Raw genomic sequence first — 21,948 nt, forward strand, 5'->3', positions numbered from 1 at the left:
GCTCTAAATATTGATATTTGTGAGTCAATCAGCCTTGAAATAATTATAAATTGTATTCCCTTTTCTTGACAACTTCCTATTATTGTTTCACTTACTGATGCATTCTAATAACGTGTGCTGAAGAAATACATATTTTATATTTTTATGATAATGAGCAAAATCAGTGCATATGTAATGCGATGAGTGGTGACAAGGATGAAATTCACAGCAAAATCGATTACATCCACACCGTCCACCAATGTAAGATGGAAACATTTAGAAATGGTTGGTAACTAAGCAACAGGCTGAACGAGGAATGCTTGCTGTTTTGGATGGAAGATATGCTCTGCATATAATTCATTATTATTAATTCATTACATTTATATAGCGCTTTTTCTAGGCACTCAAAGTGCTTACATTGTCAGGGGGTATCTCCTCATCCACCACCAGTGTGCAGCATCCACCTGGATGATGCCATGGCAGCCATAGTGCGCCAGAACGCCCACCACACACCAGCTTACTGGTGGAGAGGAGACAGAGTGATGAAGCCAATCAGTAGATATGGGGATTGTTAGGAGGCCATGATGGTCAGGGGCCAATGGGCGAATTTAGCCAGGATGCCGAGGTCACACCTCTACTCTTTTCAAAAGACATCCTGGGATTTTTACTGACACAGAGAGTCAAGACCTCGGTTTAACGTCACATCCGAAGGATATCATGCTGCTGTCTATCAAAGCACACTAGATGTTAACCTATCTACATTTTTCTCTTTATGGAGTGGACAAAAATAACTGCAATTTAAATTTATGACAGGTTTTTATAATGCACCAGGTTTCCCTTCTAGGCAACGCCACGCTGCGCACATTGGGGAATGCAGCCTGCATGACCAGTGTCTGAAGCATGTGTGAAACAACACCAATCTATTGGTCCACTTGGCCCATGACATCATAGATGGGGTGCCCGGAAGTATAAAAGGGCACCTGCTAAATATGTAATCCTCTTTGCGAAGTGCATGTGATAGACTAAGGCGTGTGAGCGTTGTCGAAATTCTGTGCCTCCGTGCCCGAGGTTTCTGACACTTGAGGACACATGCAATCCATGCGTCATGTGTCTTGGTCAAGAGCTTGTGCATTGTGCGCTGCTGCCGAGGCACGGCGAAGCCTCAGATCGTGGGTACCCGCAGGGTTAGGATGTTCTTTTGGGTTATTGATCCCATGTATATCGCTTGAGTCGAGCAGCACCTTAGGGAATGTGTGCCTCCGTGTTTGGATTCTAACACTCGAGGGCATATTCTGCTTTCACGTTTGTCTCCCCCTCCCGAGGGATCCGGGATGAAGCGTTTGTGTTTCGCGGACCGACTCGACATTGCCACAGCACAGTTTCTCAGCTTGCGGTGAACACTTTGATCTGTGGAATGCCCAGGTCACCGTGATTTTGGCAAGTAAGATATGTTCCGGGATAAACATCTTTTCTGAAAGGTTATCCCTCAATTCTGATTGGTTGATTGGAATGCTGTTCCAGGATCAAGTCACCTTTATTTATATACTGTAGCACTTTTAACAATACAGATTGTAACAAAGCAACTAAACAACATTAAATAGGAAAATAGTGTCAATAATGCAAAAAGGCAGTTCATCACTGAATTCAGTGATGCCATCACTGAGCTAAGTTCAATTTAAATAATATCTGTGCAAGTCAAGTCAACAAATCACTGAAAATTAAGTGTCCCCAACTAAGCAAGCCAGAGGCGACAGCTGCAAGGAACCAAAACTCCATCAGTGACAAAATGGAGAAAAAACCTTGGGAGAAACCAGGCTCAGTCGGGTGCCAGTTCCCCTCTGACCAGGTGAAACCAGCAGTTCAATTCCAGGCTGCAGCAAAGTCAGATTGTGCAGAAGAATCATCTGTTTCCTGTGGTCTTGTCCCGTTGGCCATCTGGGAGACAAGTTCTTGACTGTGGATCTCTCTCTGGGACTCATCCAGTTGTCCTGGTCTCTGCTGACATTCAGGGCTGTAAAGGTCCTCTCTAGGTGCTGATCCCCCATCTGATCTGGATATGGACTCGGGTGGCTACGGTGACCTCGGAGTGTGTGTCTGCCTCCTGAACAATGTTAGGTAGGTTATTCCAGAGTCTGGGTGCTAAATAGGAAAAGGATCTGCCACCTGCAGTTGATTTTTATATTCTAGGTATTATCAAATTGCCAGTTTTGAGAACGCAGCAGACATGGAGGACTATAGTGCAAAAAGAGCTCATTCAAATACTGAGGTGCCAAACCATTCAGAGCTTTATAAGTAATAAGCAAGATTTTTAAAGCTATATGATGTTTGATAGGGAGCCAGTGCAGTGTTGACGGAAACGGGCTAATATGGTCATACTTCCTGGTTCTAGTTAGAACTCTAGTTGCTGCATTTTGGACCAGCTGGAGTGTGTTTATTAAGTGTGCAGGACAACCACACAATAAAGTATTACAATAATCTAACCTTAAGGTCATGAATGCATGAATTAACGTTTCTGCATTTGACATCGAGAGCATAGGTCGTAATTTAGATATATTTTTGAGATGAAAAAATACAGTTTTACAAATGCTAGAAATGTGGCTTTCAAAGGAAATATTGCTATAAAAAAGGAAAACCTAGGTTCCTAATTGATGACGAGGAATTGACAGAGCAGCCATCAAGTCTTAGACAGTGTTCAAGGTTATTACACGCAGAGTTTTTAGGTCTTATAATTAACACCTCTGTTTTTTTTCAGAATTTAGCAGTAAGAAATTACTCCTTATCCAGGTTTTTATATAGACTATGCATTACGTTACTTTTACAAATTGGTATGCTTCTCCAGGCCTCAAAGAAATATAGAGCTGAGTATCATCAGCATAAAAGTGAAAGCTAACACCATAATTTCTGATGATTTCTCTCAAGGGTAACATGTAAAGCGTGAAAAGCAACGGCCCTAGTACTGAGCCTTGATGTACTCCATACTGCATGTGTGATCAATATGATACCTCTTCATTCACTGCAACGAATTTGATGGCAGTCAGATAAGTCGATTTGAACCATGCAAATGCACTTACATTAATACCAGCAAAGTTATCTAGTCTATTGAAGAGAATGTTGGGGTCAATAGTGTCGAACGCAGCACTAAGATCCAATAGCACTAATAAAGAGATAGAACCACGATCAGATGATAAAAGCAGGAAATTTGCACTATGATACGGTCTAAATAAGGATGTTGATCCAGGAACATATTGTGTTAGGTGAATCACGCTCACCGGGATGCGCACACGCTTTCTAAACAGGTTGTCAGATGGTGTAGATAATATTGGGTTGTCATGACGATGAAGTTTGAGCACGAATTCGTTTCAGCAAGATCCTGCGAGATCGTGGCAGAGCTATATTGAACTCAGCCATGCCTCTCTAATATGCATGTTATTGTGTATAAAGAGCCTCGCTGGGTGTGAATATATTTGTATACTCTGTGGAGAAATGCTTGCGAGCTTTCTTTCCCGGGGTGTTTTCAGCACCTAGAGTGGTTATGGGGAATGTCCCTTCTTGTACTAAGCCAGACGGGTTTAGAAGTGGGCTGCCACCTCAGGTTTATGGGTATTTTTAAGTGGGCGTTCCCTCTAAATCCCGTCTAGTGATTTTGGACTGAGTACACTGCTCCCCCACTTGAGGGTTTTAAGTGAGCAGTTCCTGCTCAGAGTATAGCTGTCTGAGGATGGTTATGCTCCAGCTCAAGCTTACTTTGATTTGGAATAAGGTGGTAACTGAGGGCAAGCCTGGTTTGGGTTACCCTTGGCACAAGCTTTCTCAAGTAAACACTGATATCTTTCCTGTCTTCAGCCTTATCTGAGGGAACTGCTATTCAAGGATAGCTGTGTCCAGTCCTCTAGTGTTAATAATAGTGTTTTTGGCCACGTCTTACATCAGGCTTTGATCTCGGACTGATGATGTTTATGTGTTGGCTCTTAGCTTTTAGAATTTACTGATGGCCTGGATCTCCCTCTTGTGAGATCCCTGGTCAATGACATGCTAGCCTACAGTGGGACTGACACGAATTGGGAAGCCTCCTTACTATAGCCATCTGAGGTTGGTTGTATTACATCAATTGTTATGACAGGACATGTTTGCTTGAAAACATGAGGCTAGTTGTGTCTTACTGGCAGTTCTGGTGAGCCCTCTCCTGGAGTGATACCCTTTCCTAGAGCCTAGCTATCTGAGGATAGTTTTGCGATAGCTCAGTGACTGCTCCCCTGCCTAGGGTTTTAAGTTGTGGTCTCTTGAGCCTTCCTAGGGATCTCCCCTGCTAGGGCTGTGAGTAGATAACCCACGCTCTGTGGTCTGGGTAATCTCAGTCGGTCCCCCTTATGGTAGCCCCTTCCTAGGTACCTAGCTAACTGAGGGTAGCTATGTGCTAGCTCAGTGATTGCTCCCCTGCTTAGGGTTTTAAGTAACAGTCTCCTTGAGCCCTTGCCTAGACAGTGCTATCTCCCCTGCTAGGGTTGTAAGTAGATAGCTCAGCAGCTATTTCTCCTCACCGGGATTTACATAGCTAACTTTGAGCTCCTCTAGAGGCTTTCTAGTTTAGTTTTTTTTATTCAGTGCTCATGTGTATCCAGGCTAATATGGCTCACATAGCATAGCTTTCTGAGGATAGTTGTGCTCTTAACTTGGGTGGGATGTTTCCCTTGGTCTAATCGGGTTCCCCATTTCTGCCAAGTTGTGTGAGCAGCCCGTGGCGCAGTGGCATATAAGGAAAGGCTTGGTGTACTGTATGTCTGTCGGTTCCTTGGTCCTCCCCCACCAGGTTGACAGGCATGCACCTCGGCATGGTTTGGTTGGATTTTGTTCCCCAATATGCCCCCTAGTGGGCGCAGCATGGGGTTCCCTATAAGGGGAATGTCTCAGGTTACGCATGTAACCATGGTTCACTGAGAGTAAACGAGATGCTGCGCCTCCTCGACATGCCTTTAGTCTGCCTGTTTATGTTTCCAGGTGGACCAATATATTTGCATTGTTTCACATGTGCTTCAGACACCGGTCATGCAGGCTGCATTCCCCAATGCAGCACCCCGTTCCCTCTCGGGGAACCATAGTTACATTTGTAACCCAAGACGTTTTTCCAAATGTAAAATTCTAAAAATCTGTAATTTACCCAGAAAATGTCTAGTTATGGTAGATGACCTTCAGAGACAGACAGCAGGTAAAAGTGGATCAGTCACAGTAATAAAGGCTTTCCCAGACAATGACTACTTGTGAACCTCAAAAGGATACTATGACACAGAACAATGGCCTTTCATGTCGGCCAGAAGATTCAGAGCACTCAACAACAGCCACAGAAATGCCCTTTGCTTGCAACCTATGCTGTTGATAGATGCTGTTATTTATTCCTTTAGAAGGAAAACTCACAAACTGAGATACAATTGTGTATCTTTACAATTATATGTGTATCTGCATGTGCAAGACCACAATTCATTGTATTATTAATTATTTTACTCATACTGTGTGTGGTGAACCGAAAAATGTACACGCATTTTAAAGAGTTCTTAATATCAGAGGCATAATCTACTTTTTTTTAAAAAGGGCACTATGGCAGTTCAGGATGACTTGGAGCTTCAGTGATATGATATGACCAAAGAAAATAACACTTTTAAATAACTTAGTAGTTCTTCATATACTGCAAGTGTAAGACATGTCAGTCTACTGAGGCTAGTCATACAGATTTTGTGTCGCTTGGAAGGGGAGCAAGGTTCAAACCAATACAGGTATATACATACATACAAAATATATTTTTAAATAAATAAATAAATAAATCAATTACATATATATATATATATATATATATATATAGAGAGAGAGAGAGAGAGAGAGAGAGAGAGAGAGAGAGTTATTTGATATAGATATAGATATGATATGTTTTGGATCATTAATATTAATGAATAAAAAAGTAACAACTAAAATTATTAAATTTTATTTATTTAATATGTAATAAAATATTTAGTGAACAAATTAAATATAATAAAAATGAAAATAATAATAAAAATGCATAAATGCAAAAAGAACCATTTATCTATCATTTACAGTGGAAAACAATGAACTGTCATTCCCACAATTCCATGTGTCAGACATTTGATGAGTGTTTCTATCTTTCTTTCTTTTAAAACAAAAAGTGGTGTAAGAAAAGGTTAATTCGGAAATTGCTAGTAAATTGTACAGATTATTGAACACATTGAATTGAATGTGTACTCAGAAAAACTGAAATAGTACTTTCTATTAAAACTTACACCAAAAATCTTTGTTTTATTGACAACTTTACAGTGTATGTTTTTTTTGTTGTTGATTTTGATCTAATGTTGTTAAATGAATGTTTATTGCATTATTTTAGTGTCATATCTGTTACCATGATAGTGTTTAGTATTTGTATTAATGTGCATCTTCTACTGTATATTAGCATCTGCCTTAATTTATTTATGGTGAGCTTTGATTTATTGTGTGATTTTCTCATCACCACCTGTGTTTTTTGTTGGTGGTCAGATTATTATAAAGGTTCAAAACAGATTTGGTATATCAACATTAATATTAACAAGTTAATGAAATGCAGATTTTTACTATGTATTTAAGTTCAATCTATCAAAACCTAAAAGAGTATGAAAGTACAGTATCACTATTTCAAATGTCCTTGTTACACGTTACATGTACGTATTATTATAATAACAATAAATTATGCATAATTACATCCAAGTTACACTAATCCTAACCCCAACCATATTGTAAGTACATGTAGGTAATTAATATTACTTAGTACCTAAATGTATAATTGCACTGTAACATGGGCATCTGCAAATAAATGTAACAATATTTTCTTTTCTTTTTGTAGTGTACGGCAATTATTATTTTTTCTTAGAATAACCATGCAACTTTATCACTTTTTATTGGGGGGGTCTGAGTCATGATGGGGCCATTTGAATGGGTGTGATGCTTTTGGTAAATATTGAAATATAAATAATTGCTCTTTACACTTTGTGTTTAAATATTGGTCTGACACATCCTCATCTCCTATTCACTGTGCAGCACTGCTCATTTACCTAGCATCTGTGTTTCCAGCCCAGACAATAATTAGCTTCACTTTTCGTTTTAGCTGACAAATGCTAATCAGCATAGGCAAGAGGTTAAGGTTAGAAAGCAAACATTTTTTTGCATTCTGAAATCAAAATAATGAATGAATAAAGTCTACCTCAAACTACTAAACATTCAGACTTTCAATGTTTTGGGATAGTTAAAATGGAAACCAGATGGCATTTCCATCACCATTTATGGACAGTATTGTCTGATCAGTGGCTTTGATGCAGCCTTTGCAGATAAAAGTACCACAGCTAATGATAGGCTACTGCTGGTCCTTTAATATGAGCCTGGAGGTTGAGATCAAACAGACTGCGATGAAAGTGGCCTGCCGCTATCTCACTGGACAGAGATTCAAGATTAACTATAGCAGGCTCATTGCAGTTCACCTTAATCTTTTGGATTCTGGGATGCTTCATTGATATAACGTCATACAGAGGATAATATAAAAAGGATAATGTGAAGTGTTCTTGTACAAGGGCCGTAATTGTCTGCTTAAGAGCCGATGTCATTTTGACTGTTTAAGCTTTGTTGTGACTAACACAACTGGCTCATTCCTCATCCCCATTCAAAGTAGACACACTGGGGTTTAGTCTAGAAAGTCACTTTAAGTTAAGAGTTTTTATTGTAAGGTGTGACCAAAGAGAATGGCAGACACATTATAGTAATAGATTCACAAGAGCCCAAGTGGCAGCTCCATTTGAAAGTCAGCATGTGTGGTGCATCAGTTGATGTCAGTTTCCTAAGTGTGCTTCCAAAAGACCTCTAAAAAAGCTCTAGCATCTGGCTGATGTTCTGGTAAGGTTCTCTCAAATTTTTTTAAAACATTTTTCCAGTAATATTAATAGATAGTTTGTTCAATGTTACCTGTACTCTGTTTCAATATGCCTACTTCCAGAGCAAGCAGACGAAACACAATAAATGCTGTCATTGCTTTCGGAAGTGGATGCCTGCTGTTTGGGAATTCAATAGTGTAGGACAGTTATATCGACTTTGACGACTTTTGGTTATGGCATTTCAGAATGTGTTTCCATCCTATTTTATGCACATTTTTTCTTGACAGATAAAAAGTTTATCTTACTCAGTTGTGTGCATACATATTTTTATGCACATTTTTATAATTTATGTGTATCTTGCCGTTTCCATCCAGCGTTTTCTTTTTTATGCTTTATTCCAAAATGTGCATAAAAATACAAACATAGTTTACCATGGCAGATGTATTACTGTAGTAGGTATGTCTGAATTAAATTTATACAATCCATATTTACACTAGAACATTCTTTTTGTAACAGTTAGGAAGTAACTTTCAAACCAAATGTAGTATCTACTATACAGGATGTGATTTCAGATGCAGTTCTGGTCCTTAAAATGTTCTCAAAATGTTAGCACAAAAACGTTATTTATTATGGCAGGATAAAAAAAATCAATTCTCGATTTAAATCCATTCTCATTTTATGAAAAGATTTCATTCTTAAATCCCAAGAATCTGAACATTGTAGCACACAGCTCTGTGCTTTGTTTCTTTTGATATGAAACAAAGTCTCAGATTTCAAATGCTTCCCATTTTTTTTACAGTATTCATTACTCAAATAATAAATACCATTTTGGCACTGTTTATTGTGGAGTGACAGATCACTGTAGTGCATCAGCTCAAGATAATCGGCAGCGTGAAGAGCATATGAACTGGGGCCAGTTGCATAAACATCGTATGTTAAGACTTTCTTAAGAACTAGTTTGACCAACTAGCAGTTGTCAAGGGGTAATCAGTCTTATACAAATTTCCAATACAAATAAGACCAATCTACCTTTTCATAACTGAATTAAAAAAAAGTTATGAGCACACTTGAAGACTACATTTTTAAAACTAGTCTAAACAGTTTATGTAACCGGCCACTGATCATCTCCTCCGCTTCAATAGCAGTTTCAGCATGAAATAAACATGAATAAACATCCAAAGGTGTGTTAAAAGAATGAATACAACTTACTAAAACCAGTATCCCATCTCATGTAATTTCTCAATCAGCGTTTCAATCACTGAAGGAGGTCTATTACAGCTTGTAAACAATGGGCCCTATCATACATCCGGCGCAATGCGATGCAAGGCGCAGTGCATATGTGTTTGCTAGTTTCAGTCCATCGGCGTTCGCATTTTCCCGTCCAGCGCCATGTCATTTAATTAGCAAATGCATTTGCGCCCATTTGTGCGCCCATGGGCGTGCAGGTCTAAAAAAGAGGTGTGTTCGGGGCAGTGCTGGAGCATTTCTATTTTAAGGAGCTGAGAATAGACTGCGCCATAGACCAACTCAAACCTGGTCTAAAGTCTAAAGTCAATAGCGCAATATTTTTTTGTTATTTAAAGAGCACGTTGGTAGAAAATGCGCCTCTGGGCGGGTCCACAGTGCGTGTTGACTTTGCTTACACACAGGGATGCGCATCACACAAACATGCCAAATATTAAAAACAAAAGGATTACAGTGTAAAAGAATATTATTGTGTAGGCTACATAAATATAAAAAATTAATGATGGATAGTCATTGCATGTATTTGAATTAGATTACCTATTTGCAATTCACCCTATTACTACTTATAATGATGAATGAAATTGGCGAATTAATTGAACAATCGTGCCAATACACACACATATATATTAACTGACGTGCAGAGCTTTGGTGGATTACTGCTTGTCCCGTAGACGATCTGCTTGCGTGCTTTAACTTCGCTCACGGGCAGATCGATTTCTTCGCCTGAGAAGTGTTCATGTAAATAGCGATCCGCCCGGCGGAGTCCGCCCTGGCGCGAGCGCATCTCGCTCTTAAAGGGAAAGGGAGATGACACTCTGATTGGTGTACTGAATGTTACGCCCATTACTCATTAAGAGAATAGGGACAACCCATTACAAAAATGCGCCCCGGCGTACAGACAGTTTTTCCGTCGTTAAAATGGCAAAAGTGGATTTGGACATGCCCTGAGTGCACCTGCGCCGTGCTCTTTACACTTTGTGTTTAAATCGTTAAAATAGGGCCCAATGTCACAATTATGCTACCTTAGAGAGAAAAAAAAATAATATTTAGTGACAATAAACTTGTTAGTAAGCTAGAAAAATGAACCCTAGAGAGGAGCATTTTGCTATATATGCACCATATAACTGTCACAAACACGCCAGGTTCCTCCTCCACACAATCACGACGCACACTCTCACCTGAGTACTAATCATCACCACCTGATCCGCATCACCTTCATCCACCTCAGCACCACAAAAGCCACACACACGCACTCAGTCATTGTCCGGTCACGTTCGCGACAAGATCATTCCTGCGCTAACTATTAGGACTAACTCCTCTTTACCTTCTCTCCAAGGATAACCTCCGAAGTCTCTTCTTCCGTCTTCTCTGCAAGGATTACCTCCAAGATCCTCCCAAAGACCCCACGGTGCGTGTGTGTGGTACCCTCCTTCCCGGCACGGATCCCAGCACCCATCCACTCCTCACTTCCCGCTCCTCTGCTTGTGTCCATTTAATAAACTACATCTTTCATCTGTTACTCCTCTGTCTCCGAGTGATCCGTAACAGATGACCGGACCAGCACCGAGAGACACAAGCATGAGCCTCACGGATCCCTTCCAGGAATTAATAGATGCCCTCCGCCGTACACTTATGTCAGCACCTGCATCACCACCACCAGTGAGCACTTCCACGGATCCTATCATCCCTCCTTCACCTGCCGTGCACGCCAGTCCCATGGCACGGCCAGTGCCCTAATCTAGTTCGGCAGAGGAATGCAGCGGATTCTTGCTTCAGTGTTCACTGGTCCTGGAGATGCAACCGCTCTCGTACCCTACGGATCGAGCCAAGGTAGCTTTCATTATCTCCCAGTTACAAGGCAAGGCTTTACAATGGGCAGACTCTCTCTGGACCCAGAATAATCCTGTAACCCAGTCATATTCTAGCTTCATCGAACACTTCCGGGAAGTTTTCGGCAAACCTGCCTGGGACTCCTCTATAGGTGAGAGATTATACAACTTGAAACAAGGGAATATGTCTGTCAATGATTATGCCTTGCAGTTCAGGACTCTGGCGGCCTCTAGTGGATGGAACGAACAGGCCCTTCTCACTACCTATCGCCAAGGGTTGGAGCCCAGAGTGCGGTTGCATCTCGCTGCATACGAGGATACCATCGGCCTCGAGCGATTCATCCAGCTGTCCATCCGCTTCGCCACTCGTATGGAGTCGTGCTTAGAAGAGCACCAGGGCCAGGCGCATTCCTCCTCTCCGCTCTGCCGGCCAGAGAACGTCAGCTCCCCAGAACCAGCCAGCGAGCCCATGGTCGTGGACTCCTACCGCCTCACTATGGCGGAGCGTCAAAGACGGCTGGCCCAGAATCTTTGTCTGTACTGTGCAGCTCCGTTCGTCCTCCTCGTCCCATGGTGAGTGCCATCCTTCCTTCACGATATTCTATGAGACCACTCACCACTGTTGTGACACTTACTGCGGCTGATGTGTCTCTTCCAGTTTCCGCACTCCTCGATTCTGGGTCAGCCGGCAACTTCATCTCTGGCTCTTCTGCCGTCAACTCAGTCTCCCAACCTCGTCCACGGCGGCCGCTTACCAAATCCACACCATCACCGGCAGGCCGTTAAGCAAGAAGTATGTACGCCACTACGTGGGTCCAATCTCTCTCCAAACTGGAATCCTTCACCATGAGAACATTCATCTGTTGGTTCTGGAGGATTCCACCGCTGACGTCATCCTAGGGCGCCCGTGGTTGGAGCAGCATAATCCGGTGATCTCCTGGAAGACCGGAGAAATCCTGAAGTGGGGCGAAGCCTGCTTTCAATCCTGTATCTCCGGCTGTCCAGTTCCCGTGGAACGTCCCTCCGAATCACTACCAGTCTACACCACCTCTATTGAAAGCCCAGTCGTCAACCAGTCCATCTCCATACCCCAGTGCTACGCCCCCTTCAGTGATGTTTTCTGTCTGAAGCGGGCATCCAAGCTGCCTCCACACCGGCCATGGGACTGTGCCATAGATCTGCTGCCGGGTGAACCAGTGCCTAGGGGACGGATCTATCCCCTATCCGTTCCCGAGGAGAAGGCCATGGAGGATTACATCAGGGAGGCGCTGGCTCAAGGATACATCCGCCCATCTACCTCCCCTGCTGCTTCGAGTTTCTTCTTCGTGGCCAAGAAGGATGGAGGTTTGCGGCCATGTATCGACTACAGAGCCCTGAATAAAATTACTCAGAAATTTCGCTATCCTCTTCCCCTCGTCCCAGCGGCCCTAGAACATCTCCGTGGTGCCACTGTATTCTCCAAGTTGGACCTCCGCAGCGCGTATAACCTCAACCGGATACGCGAGGGGGACGAGTGGAAGACTGCCTTCATCACCCCTACTGGCCACTACGAGTACTGTGTGATGCCGTATGGGCTAGTAAACGCCCCCTCCGTATTCCAGGATTTCATGCATGTGGTGCTCCGGGATTTCCTCCATCAATTCGTCCTAGTGTATATCGATGACATCCTGATATATTCCCGGAGCCAGGCCGAACATCGACGCCACGTTGCGGAGGTCCTGCAACGCCTGAGGGACTTCCAGCTCTACCTAAAAGCAGAGAAGTGCTCATTCCATCAGCCCTCAGTGCAGTTCCTTGGCTATACCATCGACCGCAGTGGCATCCGGATGGATGAGGGGAAGGTAAGCGCCGTCCGGGATTGGCCCGTTCCTACCACCATCAAGGAACTACAGCGATTCCTGGGCTTCGCAAACTTCTACAGACAATTCATTCAGAACTTTAGTACCATCACCAGTCCTCTAACCAACCTCCTTCGTCAGAAGCCCAAGTCCCTGTCTTGGACTCCAGCCGCCAACGAAGCCTTCCAGGCCCTGAAGCTGGCCTTTACGACCGCCCCACTCCTCGTGCATCCTAACCCAGATTTACCATTCGTCGTGGAGGTGGACGCCTCTACCACCGGAGTGGGTGCGGTCCTGTCTCAGCAGCAGGGGACGCCCAGCTGCCTCCATCCATGTGCCTTCTTCTCCAGGAAGCTCAACCCGGCGGAGGTGAACTACGACATTGGCAACAGGGAGCTACTTGCCATCAAGCTTGCCCTGGAGGAGTGGAGACATTGGCTGGAGGGAGCCAAACACCCCTTTCAAGTTCTCACTGACCATAAAAACCTGGAATACCTTAGGGCAGCCAAGAGACTCAACCCCAGACAAGTCCGCTGGGCGCTATTCTTCACCCGCTTCCAGTTCTCCATCACGTACCGCCCTGGGGCAAAGAATGTCAAGGCCGATGCTCTGTCCAGATGTTACTCACCCGAAGAGAGGTCTGAGAACCCCGAACCCATCCTCCCAGACAAAGTTATTGTTGCCCCTATCACTTGGTCTGCCGAAACCCTACCTCCAGCCGAAACTCCTGCCAACGCTCCGCCGGGTTGCCCACCAGGGCACCAGTACATCCCCAGGACACGTCGCACTCCTCTCATCCACGCCACCCATACATCACTTGGCACTGGTCACCCGGGGGTCAATGAAACCCTCTCGTTGCTACAGGAATGCTTCTGGTGGCCCAACATGGCCTCGGATGTCAGAAGGTACGTGAGTGGATGTAACAGCTGCCCCATGTCCAAGAGTCCTCGCCATCTACCATCTGGCAAACTCCATCCTCTGCCCGTCCCCAACCGCCCGTGGTCACACCTGGGAGTGGATTTCATGACCGACCTTCCTCCCTCTGACAATAACACTTGTATTCTGATTGTTGTGGATAGATTTTCTAAAGCATGTGGTCTTCTTCCTCTGAAGGGTCTCCCCACTGCCATGGAAACGGCAGAACTGATGTTTAACCATGTCTTCAGGTACTTCGGCATCCCAGAGGACATAGTGTCGGATCGGGCCCCCAATTCATCTCCCGGGTATGGAAAGCATTTCACTCCCTCCTAGGTGTGGCCATCAGCCTGTCCTCCGGCTACCACCCGCAGTCCAACGGGCAGACGGAAAGGAAGGTTCAGGAGATCGGACGCTTCCTCCGTACCTTCTGTCACGGCCACCAGAACTCCTGGAACCAATTCCTGGGGTGGGCCGAGTACGCACAGAACTCCCTCCGTCAACCCACCACCGGACTCACACCCTTCCAGTGCGTACTCGGCTACCAGCCACCCCTGTTTCCCTGGTCTGGAGAGCCCTCTGACGTTCCCGCGGTCGACTATTGGTTCCGGGAGAGCGAGAGGGTCTGGGACGCGGCCCATCACCAACTTCAACGGGCGCTCCGTAGACGCAGGACGGCAGCCGACCTTCGCCGTTCTGAGGCCCCCCAGTACCAACCCGGTCAGAAGATCTGGCTGTCTACCCGGGACATCCGCCTGCGTCTACCCTGCCGCAAGCTTAGTCCCAGATTCATTGGCCCGTTCACTATCACCCAGCAGATCAATCCGGTCACCTACAAACTGCAACTTCCTCCCGAGTACCGAATTCACCCCACATTCCATGTCTCACTCCTGAAACCTCACCATCCTTCTGTTCTTCCCTCCACAGAACCTGGCGAGACGGAAGCCCCCCCTCCTCTCCTCCTAGATGACGGTGCAGCCTACTCGGTCAAGGACATCCTGGACTCCCGGCGGCGTGGTGGGCAGCTTGAGTATCTAGTGGACTGGGAAGGCTACGGTCCAGAGGAACGCTCCTGGGTCCCACGCAACGACATCTTGGACCCCTCCTTGCTGGATACCTTCCACTCAAGACACCCCAACCGACCAGCTCCCAGGGGTAGAGGACGCCCACCACGACGTCGGGGTCCCCGGCCCTCAGGAGCGGGCCCTGGGGAGGGGGGTACTGTCACAAACACGCCAGGTTCCTCCTCCACACAATCACGACGCACACCCTCACCTGAGTACTAATCATCACCACCTGATCCGCATCACCTTCATCCACCTCAGCACCACAAAAGCCACACACACGCACTCAGTCATTGTCCGGTCACGTTCGCGACAAGATCATTCCTGCGCTAACTATTAGGACTAACTCCTCTTTACCTTCTCTCCAAGGATAACCTCCGAAGTCTCTTCTTCCGTCTTCTCTCCAAGGATTACCTCCAAGATCCTCCCAAAGACCCCACGGTGCGTGTGTGTGGTACCCTCCTTCCCGGCACGGATCCCAGCACCCATCCACTCCTCACTTCCCGCTCCTCTGCTTGTGTCCATTTAATAAACTACATCTTTCATCTGTTACTCCTCTGTCTCCGAGTGATCCGTAACAATAACATATTCATTGTAATTTTTACTTTTCTTCAATGTTTAGCCTAATTTATGTTTGAATAAATCCATCATGTTTTTATGACAGCCACCATTTAAATAATCATATATATATATATATATATATATATATATATATATATATATATATATATATATATATATATATATATATATATATATATATATATATAAAGACTAGAAATATAATTATGTAATTGTAACTTCATTATTATGAAAACTTAATTGAGTGTATTTTAAGGATATAAATCAGTTAATTAACCTTTATTAGACTACCAACTGACTCTCATGTCCTATATTTTATAGCATTGTTGAGAAAATTTGGGCTTGTATTGTACCTAATATATAACCAGAATAATTGAATTGAATCTAAATGTGTGTCAAAACCCCTATTATTTATACATCGTCCATGGAAAATTTTTCTGAAATATTAAACGTTACAACTTACTTTTTACATGATTCAGAGAACATTCAAAAACTACATTCCCATAATATTTGCAAAATGATCAAATTGATTGTTTCCCTAACGTGCAGTTAACGTTCACATAATCAAAAAAAAAAAAAATTATTTATAGAAAAGTCCATTCCCTGTTGTCCTCTCACATCAAAATTCACCAACAAATTATCTTTAGAACTGTTTTGGACTGCATTCACTCGTAAATATTGATTGATCTGTGCATATTTCTCCCCTGATTCAGATGAGGTGACCTGAGAAAGATATGTATATACAGGACTTGTATTTTTAATTTTTTAGTTTAATGTTAAAAACCCTTTAATTTGTTTCTTACACAGAGCTGTTCACTTTAAAAGACATTAATTAATGTTCTGGAGTGGTGTGGATTATTGTCATGTTTTTATCAGCTGTCTGGACTCTCATTCTGATGGCACCCAGTATTCCTTCAGTTATTATCTCCAAATCTGTTCCTCTACAGAAACAAGCTCATTTACATCTTGCATGACCTGAGGGTGAGTAAATCTTAAGCAAATGAACTGTTAAATGAACTATTTGTTTAAGAATAAAACTCGATTAGAATAGAACTGGAAATGGAGAAAATGTATATGAAAGGAAAAGAAAAAAAAAAATCTTGAGGACTCTTCATCCACCGCTTTCTCTGTTTTATACACTGCAAATTCAATACTGTATGCAGTGACCCGCTGTCAAGTGAATGTTGTGTCATCTATATTGGGTCATTCCACTGTATGTCTAAAGTAGACTTTTGAGAATAAAAGATGCTTGCTGCAATGTGCTTCTTGAATCAATATAGCAATACAGTCAATACTAATGTTGGTATCCCAGTATTCATAACGCTGTAACCTCTGTGAAGGCTCAAAACTGGGATGTCTCACAAGACTAATGGCAGAGGCTAAAGAGGAAAGTCTTTGGTGACAGGCTGTTAGTGGGAGATGAAAGACTGATACAGACACTCAGGCAGCTAGATCATTTCATGGCTCTTTAACCACCAGGACAAAAATCAGATGACTTCATATAAAGCTCTGTGAAATGAAGGACAGTCTGTATGCGAGACAAAAGATGCAGACAGAATGGGAACGGGACAGACAGGGTACCAGGAACAGATAGAAACAGAGAGATGAGGAGAGTTTTCTGGCTGTAATGAACAAAAATCAGCAGCTGCCTGGAAACCCGTGGTTATATTTCTTTTCAGTCCATCTGTTTCTCATCTGCTCATCACTGTTAAAAACTTTTGCAGAATGTTGTTTCACGGAGCCCACACACCGCATTCAAAGCCTTACTCATCTACAGATCATTTCGTGTTTTTCCTCAAATGATTTTACATACACTGTTTCTCACTTTGTGGTACAATATGAATAAGCTTTTTTTTTTTAGCTGAATGTGTTATGTAATCAATAAAGAACAGTCTCATGCCAGTATTTGCTTTTAATAAATGTCAGAGGTACTTCTTTTTTCAGTGGAACTGAACTGTTTTGCTAAATTAAGAGTCTGTTTCAACGGTCATGTTGATTGTTTGGAGAGAACTGATCGTAATTTGGAGTGATGTATATAATCAATGGAGTAAAACCGCAATATTATGTGTCATTAATTAATGTCTACCAGCAGCTGATATATGGTAATATATAGCAGACGCTAGAAACAGCTTCAGTGTTATGCACTGCTGGCACTCCACACAAAATAATGGACTAACCTTAACACCTCTGAAATTGCTGCACATTTGCTGCAAGCTTTTAATTATAGTAATTCAGAACTATTTGCGGCTTGGGAATGGTTGCACAGAGAAAATCATGAGTGGCTCAAGATAAACATTATTACACGACTTGTAAGGCTGGGAAATCTTGAAATCTAGATATTGCAGTGCTGTGTAGCGCATGTATAACATCCTCATTAGCAAAGCTCTGTGGAATTCAGTTCTAATCACACTTTGCTAAGGACATGTGTGAGGAAAGCATCGCCGTATGGTGGCACCGCAGTGAATTTTAAGACTAATTAAGCATTCTTGTCACTTTCTTGAGGGAGAGAAACAAAAGCCAATGGATCTTCACCACAGTTTCATAAAGATGCTCTGGGACCTGAAGCCCTCTCATTAAAATAAATAAATAAAAATCATTCTGATTGCAGCCAAGAGGCAGGACAATTCTGAAATACATAATAGTTGTTTATCTAACCATTATTTATGATTATATTACGCTATGTTGAATTCATTATGCATCACCATTCAAACTCTGCAATTCATACATTCTCATGTTTTTCAAAATGTCCATGTTTATAATTGCATAATATTAATGTTTTCAATCAAAACTTTTTCCATAATTGATGTTTCAGAATTCATTCATAATAATAATTATCACATTTGGAATAAAAGTAATTTTAATTGTATAATTTCTTAATCCACTAATTTATTCTGTCTATATATATATATATATCAGAGATGGGACCAAGTCACACATGTGCAAGTCTCAAGTAAGTCTCAAGTCTTAACCTTCAAGTCTCAAGTAAGTCCCAAGTATTTTTTTCTTGGGCAAGTCAAGTCAAGTCAAGTCCTGTAGTAAGTCAAGTCCAAGTCAAGTCACCTTATTATTGTAATTTTACCTGCAGAATCTGATCTTAATAAAGTTAAAAGACAAGATATAAGTAACTGTCAGTAAATTAAAATAATTTGGATTTGGATTGTAAATACTCATGTTCAGTAAAATACATCATGGAATCAAACAAAATTGTAACTTCATAAAATTATTTATTTTTCACTTCTGCCAACAGTGTTTGAAATGTTTTACATTTTCAACATTGAGTCCATAAAACAAATAACAGCTAAACATCCAATAGACTCCTCTCTGAACACCTCTCTCTCTAACGATGTGATGTGACGTGACGTGACGTGACATTACATTCGGCCAAGTATGGTGACCCATACTCAGAATTCGTGCTCTGCATTTAACCCATCCAAGGTGCACACACACAGAGCAGTGAACACACACACACACACTGTGAACACACACCCGGAGCAGTGGGCAGCCATTTATGCTGCAGCGCCCGGGGAGCAGTTGGGGGTTCGATGCCTTGCTCAAGGGCACCTAAGTCGTGGTACTGAGGTGGAGAGAGCACTGTACATGCACTCCCCCCACCTACAATTCCTGCCGGCCCGAGATTCAAACTCACAACCCTTCAATTGGGAGTCCGACTCTCTAACCATTAGGCCACAACTTCCCCTCAAACACAGTTTACATACAACATTAAACTTTCTTACATTTCTCCTCTCTCTCTCTCTCTCTCTCTCTCTCTCTCTCAAGTTCAAGTTCAAGTTGCTTTATTGGCATGCCATTTGAGTTACAGTATTGCCAAAGCATTTAGATACAGAATAAAATATAAAATATGATAACAATAAAATACAATACAATAAAAATAGCAACAGCAGATACTATTTCTAATATGAATAATAGTAATTATATAAAATTAAGAATATCAAATAAAAACAGTTGAATACAATAAATGATCCCTTTCGTATGGTGTATAAATATTTAGCAGCTAGTGTGACTGCAGTCTCATTCTCTCCAAGTATATAGAGTAGTTTCTCTGAGTCATTTAGAGACAATAATGAACGATTCAAAGCTTCAAACTGTGGGAAGAATGTTTCTCTTGTAGTGCTGTATTTGGGACAGACAAGAAGGAAGTGTTTCTCATCCTCTGTTTGATTCAGCTCACAGTGTTTGCCTCTCTTCTCTCGGTAGCCAGGATTTTTTTATGTCTACCAATCTCTATTTCCAAATAATGATCACTGAGTCGATATTTTGAAAGGATTTGTCTTTCTTTTAATTGCTTGAGTGATAAGTAATTTGCCAGTTTTGTGGTTCTGTTTAGGGCCAAATAACACTCGAGTTTGGTTTGTAGCTCAAATTCATTTTTTCATTTTTCATCATAATTATACTTCAGATTTTTGTCTATTAATTTCTGAATGTTGGGGTTGTGATTGGAGTCAGAATCAGTTTGGGTTTCCTTCATCAGGTGAAGCACGAGTGTGTTTTTTTCTCTCTCTTTCTCTCTCTCTCTCTCTCTCTCTCTCTCTCTCTCTCACACACACACACACACACACACTCTCAGAGTATATCCGTAAGTCATTACCTCTATTACAAGGTATTGTACTTGCAAAATATAATATTCGAGAGAGTCTTGTCTGCAAGCCGAGCACGATGTGGCCTATCCCACCATGTATGCGCCACCGGTATGCGCGCTCATAATGGAAGCAACGCGGTCGCGACGCGCTCGTTTTTTCCAATCGCGTCCGCACCGCATCGAGTTAAAAACATCTCAACTTTTCAGAGAGCCGCAAGCGCACCGCAGGTCATGTGACAAGAACCAACCAATCAGCTTCATCCTTTCCCCTAACAACATTGAAAGCTCAGCCAAGATGAAGGAACAGCTGATCATAGCTGTATATGGATTGCCATTTTGAAATAAATTTAGTAGCAGAGCTACTGCAAGCGATTTTTAGTGCTGCAAATCCATTTATCATTTGCTGAAATTCCCGCATCTTCATGGAGAGAGCGCGTCATGGTTGCTTAGCAACGGCAGACGCCCCAGGGGGGCAACTGCGAGCGCTTTGGAAACAAGGAGAAAGAGGCGCGCCTAGCGATTTCCACGCGTTTTTATGCGCGAATTATTGACGACAAAAGCGATGACCCTCGGTACCCCTCAAGCTGAGATGTTGATGTGATGTGATATCTGATCTAAGTGGGCGTGGTGTGCGTAAGGTAGAGAGGGCATGACTGATGATAGTGTCCTGGTCCAGTCATGACAACGCGATTCTCAGCCTGTGCTCCAGCTGAGTTATCAATTTTATTTTTAAAAATAATTTATATATTTTACATTCAAACTGAAAACATGATGTGATTAACACTCAAGTCATTCAAGTCATCGTGTCTCAAGTCAAGTCAAGTCCCGAGTCTTTAACTTCCAAGTCCGAGTCAAGTCTCAAGTATTTTATTTTTTGTCAAGTCAAGTCACAAGTCATAAAAATAGCGACTCGAGTAGACTCGAGTCCAAGTCACCAAGTCACAAGTCCCCATGTCTGATATATATATCAGTGAATTTTTTTTTTTACACTAATTAATATATGGCTAATGAATTATGATATGGCCTATGCATCTCAATCACTGATATTATTTCCCAGTATGTATTTGCTATAAATTAATGTTGTTTGGAAAACTACAACTTTTCCCTAAACTGTTAATAACTAAATGTCAAGTACAAAGACTATTTTTACACCCTGTTCTATACTATGGGTGGCATTGTAACACTATAAAAACATAGGAATTAGTTTAAAATCCGGACATTTTTTTAAAATCAACTTTACTTTTAAAATAATTGCTAGGTGCCCCTGCAGCTCATTTGTAATTGGTTAAACTGATGTTCTCCCCATTAATATTATTTCTAATTTCTGTGTATAAAGGCAAACCTAATTAGAAATTTTGAATTCTAGTCTCAACGAGCCCTCCAGCTGCTGTCAGTCCGTCCTCAAAGGAACTGTGAAATAGAGCAGTGTCTCAAAGACTGCCACGTCTTTGATTCACTGAGCTGAATGATTTATGATTTTAATATGTTCTCTTTTTTTAAATCTGACAGTTTCCTCCCAAAGACCTCCTGAAAAAAGTGTGGTGTTTCAGACGCAGTTTTTCAGCCAAAAGTTTAAAAGAAACAGCAATGCTTCAGATACCAAACTGGAATAATCATTAGTAAGTAATCATTTAAAATCCCACAAAGGTTAAATGTCGAGTTATACGGTTCCTATGCAAGCTCTGTTAATTTCCCACTGAAGCAGAACATGAAAACCATTCAAAGTGCAAATGACCAACTGGGATTTTTATTGTATTATTGTCAAAAGGAGAGCCGGAATGGACAGTAATTGCGAAAGTGGAAATCACACATGATGTGATACAGTGCAATTATGACAAGTGATTATGCCCTGGTCATTTTTATGGCTACTTTCACTTGTATAACCTATTAGAAATTACAGTGGTGCTGACCATTTGATTTCAACATTTCATACATTCACATGTCTGGATATACAGTATACTGTTCATATATGCAACATGACATCAGACAAGATTTGTTTTGCCA

The sequence above is a fragment of the Carassius carassius genome, chromosome 19 (assembly GCF_963082965.1).
Source record: "Carassius carassius chromosome 19, fCarCar2.1, whole genome shotgun sequence".
Lineage (NCBI taxonomy): Eukaryota > Metazoa > Chordata > Actinopteri > Cypriniformes > Cyprinidae > Carassius > Carassius carassius.